We start from the raw sequence: 14163 nt of genomic DNA, 5'->3' as shown, positions 1-14163 counted from the left end.
TTTACGCGCTGTAGAGTTTCAACAGATCGCGTATTAAAAAAGGGACCTCGTTTCGTGTGCACACGCCCTAATACCCATGTACATATGAGCTATGTATACATTAACAACATGTAGAGAACCTGCGACTTCCACTAGATTTAGAAACGTCGCGTATTTCACTGGATCTACGCCTACTGAATGTCCCTACTGCGAGACTTTAACCATTTTAACTATGTGTACAGCCTCGATGACGTAGTTGTATTGTGCGGTACGACTACTGCACTCTTAAGTTCAAATCCCGACTCGGGGAAAGTGATATTGGGTTTCTGTTTCGTATAAGCCCAGAATCTAGAACTGTGCACTGTTAAGGTTTGTTTGTGTTTTCTTTTGCACTGTCGATGTAAAGGCTCCTCTATCACATGGAATAACATAGCTGGCAAACTGTGGGTGTTATAAATCTGCCCACCCTTAAGGCAAAAAGACGCGATGCTTCGTATTTATTGCAGTATGTTCATTCCTATCCAAACCACCACTAGCGGTGGCACACCATTAGTACTTCATTACCATAGATCTGAAGATGTACAGGTCCCATATTTTGTGATTACATCTCTGTGTTAAGTGGCCATAAGTCACGCCCGCTGAATGTGCATGTGCAAGGGAACTTTGGTTTATGCGGGGAAGGACTTAGTAAGGCAGAAATTAGTTATATATAAAATCATATTGTTTATTCAAATGTATAATTTCATAACACAGTTCGATGAAGACGTATTCTAATATTACAGTGGAGGGAAAGTAAACTATACTAATATATAGCTGGAGAGTTTGTTTGAACGTGCTAATTTCAGGAAATATTCAACCGATTTTTATTTTTTTCTAGGAAGCTAAATTACCCCTGAATGCTATAGGCTACTTTTTATCCCGGGAAATATAAAGCGGGACTTTTATTCCAGACTAACTTTTAACGTTGCCTTCCCTTCGGATCTCTGACCAAAGTTTCTCCGAAGGAAGGGCGTTGATCGCTGTAACACAGTTTCAACTACAGCAGCTATTATCGTTCTCTTTGTTTCTGTAGTTTTCAATATTGTTCACAATAAAGATTTTATTTTTGTTTATTAAAGTGGACAGAGCCGCGGTTAAAAGCTATTGAAAATCTGAAGGTATTCATATAACTAGTATGTAACAGTTACTTGATAATGATCATACCCTAGTAAATATGATTTTGTAATTATTATGATTTATGTTTACGCGAATGTTACACATTGAAATAAAACTATTTTTATATCTTCGGAAAGTCGGGATAAAATTATTATATAAAAACTGCTTAAAATCCGTAAAACAGTTTTATTCAATAATAAATATTGCTGCTTATATCCTTTAACCACTGCTTTTAAAGACAATGAAAATAAAATATAAAATCAACTCAGTTTTCTATCAATAAAATACTTTTAGAATACGTGATTCCAGATTGCGAGAACTAAGTTAACAAACATGTTACCTTTAATAGATCACGAGGAATATAATTTTTCTCGTTCTTTTTTCTTTTTATTGCTTTGAATGACAAAACGAGTTTGCCGTTCGCCTGATGGTAACCGATACGACCGCCCATAAACAGTAGAAACAGAATCTAACAACACCTTGAATTACAAAGTATTGTTTGGTATTCCACTGCGCTCGCCATCCTAAGATATGAGATGATGTCTTATTATGTCCAGTAGTTACACTGGCTATAATGTCCTTAAAACCGGAACACAACAGTGACTACACACTGCTGCTTGATGGCAGAAATAGACATTGCGGTGGTACCTACCCAGGCGGATCCTCACATGTGAGAGACCTACCACCAGTAAGCGTTTACCCTAGGTACATCTAACTCGCACTGGCAGAGTTCTGGCGTGTTCATTTTGAGGTCCCGGAGCTTCACCAAAGTACAGATGGGAACCAACATGGGGTATTTAGCCGGTAAAAATCCAGCATACTGCTTACCACTAATAGGTGGGCATCCAAGAGGATTTCCCCATGAAAAAAAAGGGACATCTAACTCCGCATCTGCACTCAACTATACGTGCAAAAACACTACAATGGAAGCACGTGAATACGTCGCGCCGTGATAGTTCCGCGAGTTCTGTTTAATTTCACACATTTTATGCAAACGGCGGATAACGACCATGCCTTTGTTTTGAACGCCAAGTTTGTCTAGAATGTATGGTTGGATTTGTTTTGCCGCTCTGGTTTCGGCTTAATACAGCACTTTGGTAAGTGTGGCTTTGAATTAATACTTAACAGATTATGGTCGAAGCTTTATTTTATGTGAAGTATCGCTTGCTTTAACGATGAAGGAAAACGACGCGAGGAAACCTGTATACCTGAGAAGTTCTCTATAGGAATTTTTAGGGTGTGTCAAGTCTACCAATCCGCACTAAGCCAGCGCGGTAGATTAAGGCCTAATTTGCCTTAGTTATAGAGGCCAGTGCCCAGCAGAGGGGCTAATAAAAAATAACTCAAATGCAATGGCTTAGAGCTGCCTTACATCCGAGCGCTCCAGCGCCCTATTTAAATAACTGTACGTGGTATAAATCAGAGTAGATTCAATATTCACTTCATTTGCATGTTCCAAGGTTTGGAAAATACCCTGAATTCCACACGGCCGTTTGCTTAACCTTTAAAAACTTAATTGACCGTGAGTAAAATGATTGTCGATTGTGAGCTTTGTTACTTGAATAGCATAAGATGGATAATTATTCGCTATGTTTAATTAATGTTCTAGGTAAATTGTAGTGTCTATGGTAGACCTACCATGACTTGAAAGAATACATAAAACAATAATTTCGTTGTCACACCAGCTGGTTATATTTATATTGAGGTTAGAACGAAATTCCAATGGATTCCGCCATGCATAGAGTATTCATATTATTATAATTAATTCTTAATTTATACAGTACCTGCAGTTAGTCCAAATAGAAGGTACGTTATGAAAATTATTACAGCGCGGGTGCAAATATATGCGCGCATACCCTAATGTGTATGAAATATTTTTGTTTTGACTGCATTCCATTAACAAAAACCGTTAAATTGTGTTTGTTCTATTATATTTATAGTAAAATAATTTTTGGAACTACGTTCCATTTTTGAAAAATTAAATTCACCAGTAGCAAAAGAAACATTTATATTGATGAAAAAAAAATTAAACAATCCAATAAAACGGAATTTAATCAACGGTACGCAGAATCAGTGTCATCGCGTCGTTTGGAACAAAATGGAATACTGTAAAGGCTATACATTCGGACACGAGACTGAACGCTCCTCCATTCAGACGATTTACATTTTACAATGGGTTCGGTTTTATAAAGCTTTAAATGTATTGATACAGGATGAATGAGTGGATATAGTTCCATTGTTTTTCATAGATCTCATTTTTATATATTTTTTTGTGCGTTGTAATCAATATTGTGATTGCTCCTTAGTAAAGAGATGCAGGCAAATATTGGTGTTACACCTCCGATGGCTCTGACGCAAGGGAGGAATAAATAAAACGGAAGGAAAATTTATAAATAATAATGAAAAAGCGGCGATAGCCTAGTTGGGTGTGGAACGGACTGCCAAGACGAATGTCCGTAGGTTCAAATCCCAAGGGCACACACCTCTGACTTTTCTAAAATCATGTATGTATTTTTTGTGAATTTATCGTTCCCTTTAACGGTGAAGGAAAACATCGTGAAGAAACCTGCACATCTGAGAAGTTCTCTATAAGAATTTCGAAGGTGTGTGAAGTCTACCAATCCGCACTAGCCCAGCTTGGTGGACTCAGGCCTAATCCTTCTCAGTAGTAGAGGAGGCCCGTGCTCAGCAGTGGGCAAGTATATAATACAGGGCTGATATTATTATAATGAAAAAGAGTTTAAGGTGATAAGGTTCAATTTATGTTTAGCAATTGCAAAATGATGTAACAGATTTTAATTAAGACTTGTTACCAAACTACATCACTAAGGGGCTTTGGATTAAAATTTTGTGCACATAAAAATTGTTTTAAAAAATTCAGTCTAAATTCAGCTGTGAAATGGAAATAATATTTATAGAACAGATTTATTAGAAAAGTTTAAAACTGTTCTCGGTTTATTTTAATCTTCGTTTCATTAAATTACAAGCGATCAAAAATCGACACATCGAAACACAGATGAATAAGTTAAAAAAAAAAATAGAATAAGACAAAAGCTTTCGTAAATAAAATTATAAAGAACATTCCGAACATTGAAAGTAAAATACATTTAACTTAGATAACAAAGAAAATAACAAATTATCCAGCGAAGTTAATTCTTCGCGTACCGTAATTTGCACTTCGATAGGAATCAAGCGGCCTTGGAGTCTATATTTCATTGTATCGAGACAATTTGTCTTATCTTTTGACACGGAGGTGCGCGGAAGTTCAAAAAACAACGCCATGATGAAACAATTAACTGTATTAGCATACCTGTTTTCCCTTTACTCAAATAGATTTAATAATACAGAATACTTCTACGACTTTTCAACTGCCTTACTTTCAATACTTTCAAGGCTTTAGTTTCTTGTTCGGGAAATCTTAAACGTAATAAGACTTTTGATTACCTCAGTGGTTTAGTTAGAATGTCTACACAGTACGAGTACGACTAACTGTTACTGGGTTTATCCATATTAAAAAATATTCAGTCACAGCTCGGAGTCAGGAATTTGGCGATGTGATACCTCCAGGCCTCGGAAAGTACTTAAAAGTCGTTGGTCCTGCGCCCTTCTCCGATCATGTTGGATTGCCGTCTCACTGGACTATGAGAGTGAAGGAACAGAGAGTGCACCTGTGTATTTCGCTCACACTTATGCACGATAACATCTTCGTACCTGGCTGATCTTCGTTAAGATTGGCTGCTGTGGCCATGATTCGGCTACGAGTGATTCAATAACACCTAATAGAATATTCAAAATTCTCAATATTTATCCAAATGTTTATTTGTTCTTTGTTGACGAATCTCTTCTTAAAGTATTTTACACAAAGTTTGATTAAAAAACAAACAAAGAATACTGCTAATGATATTTAAATGAAACGCTATTAGTCACTATATACTGGTTCCCCAAAATGGTAGAAGTTACTTTACAATTTAAAAGTTGATATCTGAGAGGGACTCATTCACTACTCTAATAAAACTACATCTTTAAACATTTTCTATGTTTGCTATACGGGAGTAATATTTGCAATGCAAAGGAAAATTTCTTCGTACCGAGCCAGTGAAAGAAAGGTAATCAAGACTTTAAGAAGTTGTTCATAATTCCAAGAATTCTATAGTTTATGTTCGAAGTGTTTTTACTACTAAATGATAAGACGAGAAAAGTATAAGTACGCGACATATTCGCTCATAAAGTATAAACAAAAGTAACACCATCCAGAACTTTGAATTATAAACCACTGCGTTTCACTGCACAGCGCTTGACACTTTATAACATACATGCTCACACCTTTCATTTCTGAACTATTAGGGTAGACAGACGTGCAACTAGTGCACCCACATTTTGTGTGTTCATTCGGTCACATGATATAATAAAGAAAAGAACTTCCTATGAGGTGTATACATTCGATGGTGGTAGGATATATTTTACATCCACCCGGATAGCGACCGCCGTATACAAGGGGTTAAAACCCGCCATAATGGCCCAAGCCAGTGCGTTGCGTTCTGGGATCGGCCTGTGTATACCCGGTTCTAACGGGCCGGCAAAATTGTGTCGACTGCCGAGGGGTAATCATCTCTCGTCAGTCGACATTCTATTAGACCCCACTCAACTTACAATCAGGTGCAGTAGGGTCACTGTCGTGTCCGTATACAAAAATAAAATATTTGAAAGAATTATGAACTTACATGAAGCGGCGATAGCCTAGTTGGTTATGGAACGGACTGCCGAGACGAATGTCCGCAGGTTCAAATCCCAAAGGCACACCTCTGACTTTTCTAAAAAAATTATGTGTGTATACTTTGTGAATTATCGCTTGCTTTAAAGGTGAAGGAAAACATCGTGAGGAAACCTGCATACCTGAGAAATTCTCTATTAGGAGTTTTCGAGGGTGTCTGAAGTCTACTAACCCGCACTAGGCCGGTGTGGTGGACTAAGGCCTATTCCCTCTCAGTAGTAGAGGAGGCCCGTGCCCAACAGTGGGACAGTATATAATACAGGGCTGGTATTATTATTGTGTTGTATCTTTCCTGCGGGAATTCACGGCATAAAGGTCGGTTCTTTTGGAAGGCTTCCGTGGGGATATGGACATTATTATTATTATTAACTTACATAACCTGATATTACCTAAATAAAATACTGATGGAATCCCAACGCCACGCCACGTAGTAAATCGTAATTAATATGCCATTGTCTGACGGCGCTGTTTAGAGTTCAAGGGCACGAGAGCTATTTTCTATGGTGTTATCTTACAGTAAATGAACGAATAAAATATTTATATCAACGACACTGTGTCAAGTTAGTAAGTTACCTGATTAGCTCATTACCGCCAAGCAACGATACACAAGGTTACTCTGTGTTTCAATTTAAAGGAATTTGCTATATCTTTTAATTGATTAGCCGTAGCGTTTACCTTCAGCGAGCTACTTTCTCGTAGGCAATGACAAAAAAGCATTCTAGAACCTTTTAAAATTTATTTTCTGTTAATAGATTAGGTATGTATATTCGACTCTATTGAATAGATAAAATGAAAGCTTTTTCAGGCGAGTGCTTGAGTCTTGAGTGGCGACGGCCGCCAGCACTTGTCGGCGCCAGCATTGCGATAGTCGATACAATTTATTATAGGGCGTCTAATAAACTTTAATGGCATGCTAATTAGACTTCGATTTTTAAAATTCTCTTCTTTTTAGATAACTTACTATAGTTAGTTTATAGCGTACATTTATTAAAGATTTTACAATATGTAAATCGAAGGACCTGTTTAAGGTTTTCAGTGTTTGTTTCTTACCCCAAATATGTATAAAATATATTTTACCTTATTTTTTAAGGTAGTTTTAACAGTTTGGTATTTTTGTCTTTTCAGGTTTGAAGTATGAAGGGAAAACAGAACGTAGTTATAGGTCATACTTATACGTAATGATCGATAAGATAGGGCAAAAATGTAGCTAGTATACGTAAGCTAATTACTTGTTTGATATACCTATAGCTTACGCTGGGACTGCTCCACCATAGATTCAACACAAGTAAGTACATAGTATTTTATGTTATTGTATGTACTTGTGTTCAATAATCAAGGATCTGCAAAGGAAGGAAGGATTTACAAAGGACTGCTTACCTATATAAAAAAATCTGTTTTGCTCTGCCCTGGACCAAAATTTGAGATTTGTCGAAGTTGAAAGCTACCGACGCCCATGATTAGGATTCTTCGATTTTTTTAAGATCTACTTTGTCATTTATTATTATTTTTTAGCATATAATTTTAATATGCAAGCATGAACTGCCTTCTGTTTAAATAAGTCCCTGGATTACATATACTTACTGTATATTGATTAATATTTTTTAAAAAAATAATTCTACGATTGCTGCAATTGTACATATCTACGTATTATATTAATATCTATAACTAAAGAATATATTTATTTCTCACTATGCACGTTAGTTAACTGAAAATCACAGTGGGTTGCTCCGTGGCTTAATAATGAGCTCGAGCCTTTTTTCTTCCATACTATATACGGCAACGTCTAGCTTGACATATGTAGGTATATTTTCGAAATTCATTTATACTTTTTTGTAAATTTTGTTGTACCTATTTTGTTTTGTTATTTTTGTGTACAATGTTCATGAAAATATTAGTTTCTTTCCATGTTTTAATTTAATTAGCAAACTATGCTTTTTACTGTTTATTTCAATTAAAAATGTATTTTTATAGCGCAAGCGTACCTTTATTATTTATACGAGTTTATAATAAAGTGGTTGTTATTTCAAAACAACTGAGAAAATAACAACAAGTTTGGTAAAGAAAACGTTAAAAACAAAAAACAAAGAACCTTTACGGCAGGTATCAAATTTAATTGTACTTAAAAAACGAGCACCGAAAAAATTAATGCCACAAATAAATTATTTGCATGAGAAAATTATAAAAGTGTTTCAAAATGGGCACGCGGCACTACTTGAGAGAGCTCATTCCTTAATGGCGCTTTCCTATACTTTTATTTAACTATGGCAAATATTCCGCAAGCTTTATGTACATTGACGTTCTTAATTTAAATTAAATGACGTTAAGTTACGTTTCGTTTCAGTTCGATATTTAAATTATGCTGATAAAAATGTATTGCTGATTTTTCTAACGGGCACAACAAAATGAACCCACTGCATCCGATGGAAGTGGAGTGGGGACGAATATAATATCGCCTGATGACAGATGATTACCCCTCGGCAGTCGACACAATTATGCCGGCTTGTTGGAACGGGATATACACAGGCTGATCCCGGAACGCGACACATTTACGTGGGCCGCTATGGCGGGTTTTAAAACCTTGTGTATGGTAGTCGCTATCCGGGCGGATACAAAATATATCCACAGATGTGCTGGTGGTAGGATAAATCATACGGTTTTTACACGTGCATTTTCGTTCCTTTCGCCTGCATTTTTTTATTGCGATTTGGTAAATCGACCAACGAGTTTCCAACTTTGTGCTGCCTTTATGAAGGAGTTCTATATAAAGTTGCACATCCTCAACTTCGCGTAGACACAATTATATTTTATTTTGTGTCCAACAAAGTTAAACGAATTCAAAGTGTTAAACGTTTTAATATTTTATGTTTCAAATATTTCGTGTCTTTTCACATGTTAACATCTAAGTAATATTTTTACCATCTTTTTAGCCCCAGACGAAAAAACAGGGGTGTTATCAGTTCGAAGTGTGTATCTGCATGTCTGTACATTTGTAATAAACAGTGGACCGAGTACAGTTTATTTTGTTTGGAAGCTGACGTGATCAATATTGTTTTTAAATCTAATTACGTAAGATCTATTCAGGTGTTTGAAGATCATCAGCTAATATCACAGGTCCGATTGATTTCAAATTTGGTATACTTTTACTTTAGTTGAACTTCTACAATATGGCGAACTTAGCTGATGCTGCACCATCATGTAGAACGCGGGATATGCAACTCTGCAGCAACTTACAACAGATATATCGTGTTTGGCTCATAGAATTGGTCTCAATGAATAGATGTAAGTACAAGGCTTGATCGTAATTCAAATAAAAAAATCTTTAAAATATAAAATAAGCCTCGACACAAGACACTTATTTTTTATTGTAGAGTTTTTCGTGTCGTGATTTATTTAAATTCCTATTTTATTCCTTAGGCCTATAACATATATTCCCACTTAGTCAACTGAGTTATTATGACAGAATATTTTATAAGGCTGTAATTATAACTAGTAATTGTTTCGAATTATTTATAGAGTTAAGGCAAAACGGCTATGTACGTCGTACGTGGCAATAATAATGTGAATATGGAGTCTGGTAGACGCAGTTACGGATCTAGGGAGGGGCGAGCTGGGGCCCATGCCCCTGACGGTGAATTCAAATTTGGCAGACGAATACACAACTCATCATTAACACAACTTTGACTACTGAGACGTCCAGTACTTTAAACACATATTTTCCGCGGGAGGCGAGATGATGATAGCGGTAAAAATATAGGAGACGTAGGGAAGCATTCTTCAGATTTTGCCCTGGCTCGCAATATTCAAAATCCGGCGCTGGATAGACGCAAAGTCAACACTATAAATTAAAACATGCCGCTTTTTAGGCCAATGTAATGAATCCTCGGTAAATGAAGCCTTTTTGTGGGAATGACTTAAAATTCATGGGCCGTTTAATTATATACCGCCTAGAGTCGTAAACGGGTTGAGTCATAATACGTTTTACAGCCTAACGTTATGTAGAATTTTTGGTTATTTTCATGATGAATTAATTATTTGTGTAATTTAACTTTGTTACTTTGAGAATTATTATTATTTATTATTACTGTTATTTTGAAGAAATAAAGTACTTTTTAAACAATAATTGGATATAACGGTATCCAAATTGTTTATTAAGTATACATTTTTAAAGTGAAAAATATAGAAGTTTTAACCAAAAAACCCCATGACGGTAACCTAAATACATATCAACCATTTACGGCAGATATGGCGGGACATTAAAACGCACAATATCCGCTTCCGAATCCCCCCGTGTCGTCAGATTAGAAAAATAAAATCCCCCTAGAGCCCTCGCAGACAGGCGGTAATTCAGCCGCTTTTATTTTGTTACTGTGATTTAATTTTCATCATCTTATTATATTAGCCCTATATTACATACTATCCCACTGCTATACACAGGCCTCCTCTAATACTTAGTGATTAGGCCTTAGTCCACCACGCTGACCTAGTGCGGATTGGTAGACTTCACATACCCTCAAAATTCTTGTAGAAAACTTCTCGGGTTTTCTCACGATTTTCCTTCAGCGTTAAAGTAAGCGATAATTCAGAAAGAATACGCATATAACTTTAGAAAAGTCATAGGTGGGTGCTCTTAGGTTTTGAATTTGCAAACATTCCTGTCGGCAGTCAGTTCCACTCCCAACTAGGCTATCGCCACCATGTCACATTACTAATACCTATTATAATGTCAGTGTTATTTACTAATATAGTAAATATTAGGCCCGTCAAGATGTATGTATGTATGTTAGTAGTAAAAGAAAAAAACTGCTGAATGTATTTGGATGAAATTTGGTATTTAGATAGACCACGCTCACTATTAACATATATTAGGTTTCTTTTGGTTGCGGAAAAGTAAAACATTCGACTTTAATTCTAGAAAACACGTAATTTCTTTTTATGTTTTGAATAGCATACTTACTATTTTTCTAGTTATATGATCTGAAACATAGTAGACAAGACTTGGCGATGCACAAACTCAATTTGAAAAATTGCCGAAATTCTTTGGGTTAGCAATTGGAATATTGACAGCAATCGCTCGTTTCTATTAGACCATAGACATTTCATTACATATTGATGCTCGAAAGGTAATCGAATCTAAGCGACAAATATACTGGAGTTAGGTATATAAATATTAGGATTCACCAGATTTTTCTGCGTCTAGGTTTTGTAGCTCTAAGACAATTTTAATATCATAAAACAATTTTTTTTAATAAATAGTTTAATTAGCATGAATTTCCTAAATAAAATCAAAATTTTAAATCATTCTACTTATAATTTTACTGACTGTCGCTTAAATATGATTGCCTTTCAAGCTTCAATATAAACCATCAGCTTTAAAAAAATATCACTTCTAAATAAAAACGCAACGACAACACGCCCGTGTGTGCGGTCAAGAAACCGCTGAGAGGAGCGCCATTATCGCTGGCTGTTGTTTAATGGCACCGGCAGTGCCATCGAGATTAGCATCGGATTTTATTCTTCAATGGCAAATACGTATATTTGAGATAGCGTTTAAATAAATACAGCCAAGGGTACGTACGATGTAGTGCGCTAGATTTGCCTGAATATGTGTCTAATGATAGATATATATTTTAGTTGTCTTATTCGTTAGTAATATTATAAATGAGAACGTTTGTGAAATTATTTGTATGTTAGAAGTAAAGTTGAACGGATTTTGATGAAATTTGGCACATGGATGGACCATGCCTTTTTAACGGGCACGTTAAAGCTACCCTAGCCCCTACTGCACCTGATGGTCAGAGGAGTGGGGTCCAATAGAGTGTCGACTGACGAGAGATGATTACCGTCAGGCAGTCGACACAATTATGCCGGCCTGTTGGAACCGATTATATACAAGCTGATCCTAGAACGCGACACACTTACATGAGCCACTATGGTTTTAATTATTATGCTTTGAATTAATACATAGACTATTGTGATGTAGCTTGCTCCCGTGGGAAATAATGGGATTTTTAAATAGTTGGCACTTGAGTCGTATAGGTGGCCTTATAAATGGATACATTGATTAAGAAACTTTTGAAGCGGGTAAGAATTTACAAGCAGGCGAAGTTGCGACCAAAATCTAGTATAAAATATAAAGCTGATGGTTCTGTAGCGAAAGGGGCTAGGGCTTCTATAAAAAATATTTTGATACCATGAACAGAGAGTAGGCAGCGGTAAAAGCGGACGTACGGAGCGATATAGTCGTGAAATATCGACCAAGCTCCTTAAATAAAGATTTAAAAAAAAGATAAACACACCTCAATCACAGCGAACGCAACGCGAAGATTTTATGCAGTAAAAACAGTAGTACACTTCTGTAAAACCACAGTTGCGTGAAGGGAGGCAACTTCGAATTGACGATTGAAATGCGATAACGTCAGTGCGACAATTGAAATCTTTGTTTAAGAATATCGATTAGCATGATATATTTATCTTAGTTATGAATGAGTGAGTGTAGTTCGCTTCACTGACATTCTCATCAGACATCGCATTCAGATGTGAGCTCAATACTGATTACAGAATCAGCGTAACCAAATTTATTAGACAGTGATCATTTTAAATGACTGGATAATGAAACGTGTCATAACAGATAGGAGCCACTGACAGCCAAGACTTGACATAAACAGAAGCTTCACTTTGAATTACAAACTATAGCACCACTTTGTAATTCAAACAACGAAATACAATTGACCATCGATACATATTCACAACGCCTTATTCTATTGACTAACGGAAGATACTCAAGATAGTTCTGGTAGTAAGATATATTTTATATCCGCCCGGATAGCAACCGGACATGAAGTGTTTAAACCCGCCATAGTGGCCCACGTAGGGAACTAGGAAGCCTGTGTATATCCGGTTCCAACAGGCCGACATAATTGTGTCAACTGTCGAGGGGTAATCATTTCTTGCAAGTCGACATTTTATTGGTCGCACTCCACTTACCATCAGATACAGTAGGGTCACTTTATTGTGTACGTATAAAAAACTCACAACTATGTCAAAATAGTTCGATATCCGGACAATCCGTAAGTCATTAATTGATTGATAATAGATATCCTCAGGAGAGACCGAAAGCCAAGCGGTTGTAAACTTTTACTACCGAACTTTATAGGAAAACAAAGAGAAATGACAATAGATAAAATAAGGAAACAGGAGCGCTCGCGACTGGCGGCAGTAATGTAAATGCTTAATGCCTTTTATAATTGCTTCTTGCTCCCATGAGACACAAAGATGGAATATCTTATACCTAATTTCTTTTGGAGGCTTCGATATCTGAATAAAATTATATCGAAGGTTTTCTGTGTATTCGCCTTTATTAATCTTATATTTGAAGGATACATATAATAATAATCAGACCTGTAACCATACAATATATAAATACGGTCCTTGGGCATAGGTCTTCTGTATTACTTACTCTTAGTCCACCATGCTTAGTTCGGATTGGCCGACTTCACAAAATTCCTATAGAGAACTTCTCAGGTGTGCAGATATCCTCACCTAGTTTCCTTCACTGTTAAAATAAGAGATAATTCCCAAAGAATAGATACGAAACTCTAGTAAAGACAGCGGTGCGTGGACTGGAGTTTTGAATCTACGGACATTCGCCTCGGCCGTCTGATCCAACACCAATCATTCTATCGCCGCTTAAGTTTACAACTCAATATACTCTATTGGGCTGGTATGAATATAATACGATTTTAAACATTAATTACATTATTAAAAATAAAATTATAAATGCAATTACTGTAACTCCAAAACAAACATTTTATTAGTTAAATCCCGACGTAAGAAGAGACCTCGATTATTTTAAACTATAATTCATAAGCAATTAAGTCTGGGATTAAACAACGTAATTTTGAATTGTTTAGACAAAACCCTTTCATTTGATACCCTTCTCAATCTAGATCCGTTTAATTTCAAAGCTATACCATTTACAAAACTAGTAGACAAACTAATCTTCATAAAATGTTTCCCTTTAATAAAGTTTAATTAAAAAGCCGACCGATCTCTTGTATAAATCCGTGACACGCTGTTACCCATAAATAAAACTGATCTCAACCATAAACCAGTACTAAAAGTGGATTATTTTAAGATCCAATAGATAATTTACACGACACTCATCTTGATATATGCGCGGTGGCACTTCGAGCCATCGAACGGTGAGCCTTTCGATTAAAAATATATAGATTTTTTTTATAATTGTCGTAATCCATATA

This window comes from Manduca sexta, chromosome 18, assembly GCF_014839805.1.
Source record: "Manduca sexta isolate Smith_Timp_Sample1 chromosome 18, JHU_Msex_v1.0, whole genome shotgun sequence".
Classification (NCBI taxonomy): domain Eukaryota; kingdom Metazoa; phylum Arthropoda; class Insecta; order Lepidoptera; family Sphingidae; genus Manduca; species Manduca sexta.
Note: the sequence above shows the minus strand (reverse complement) of the source record.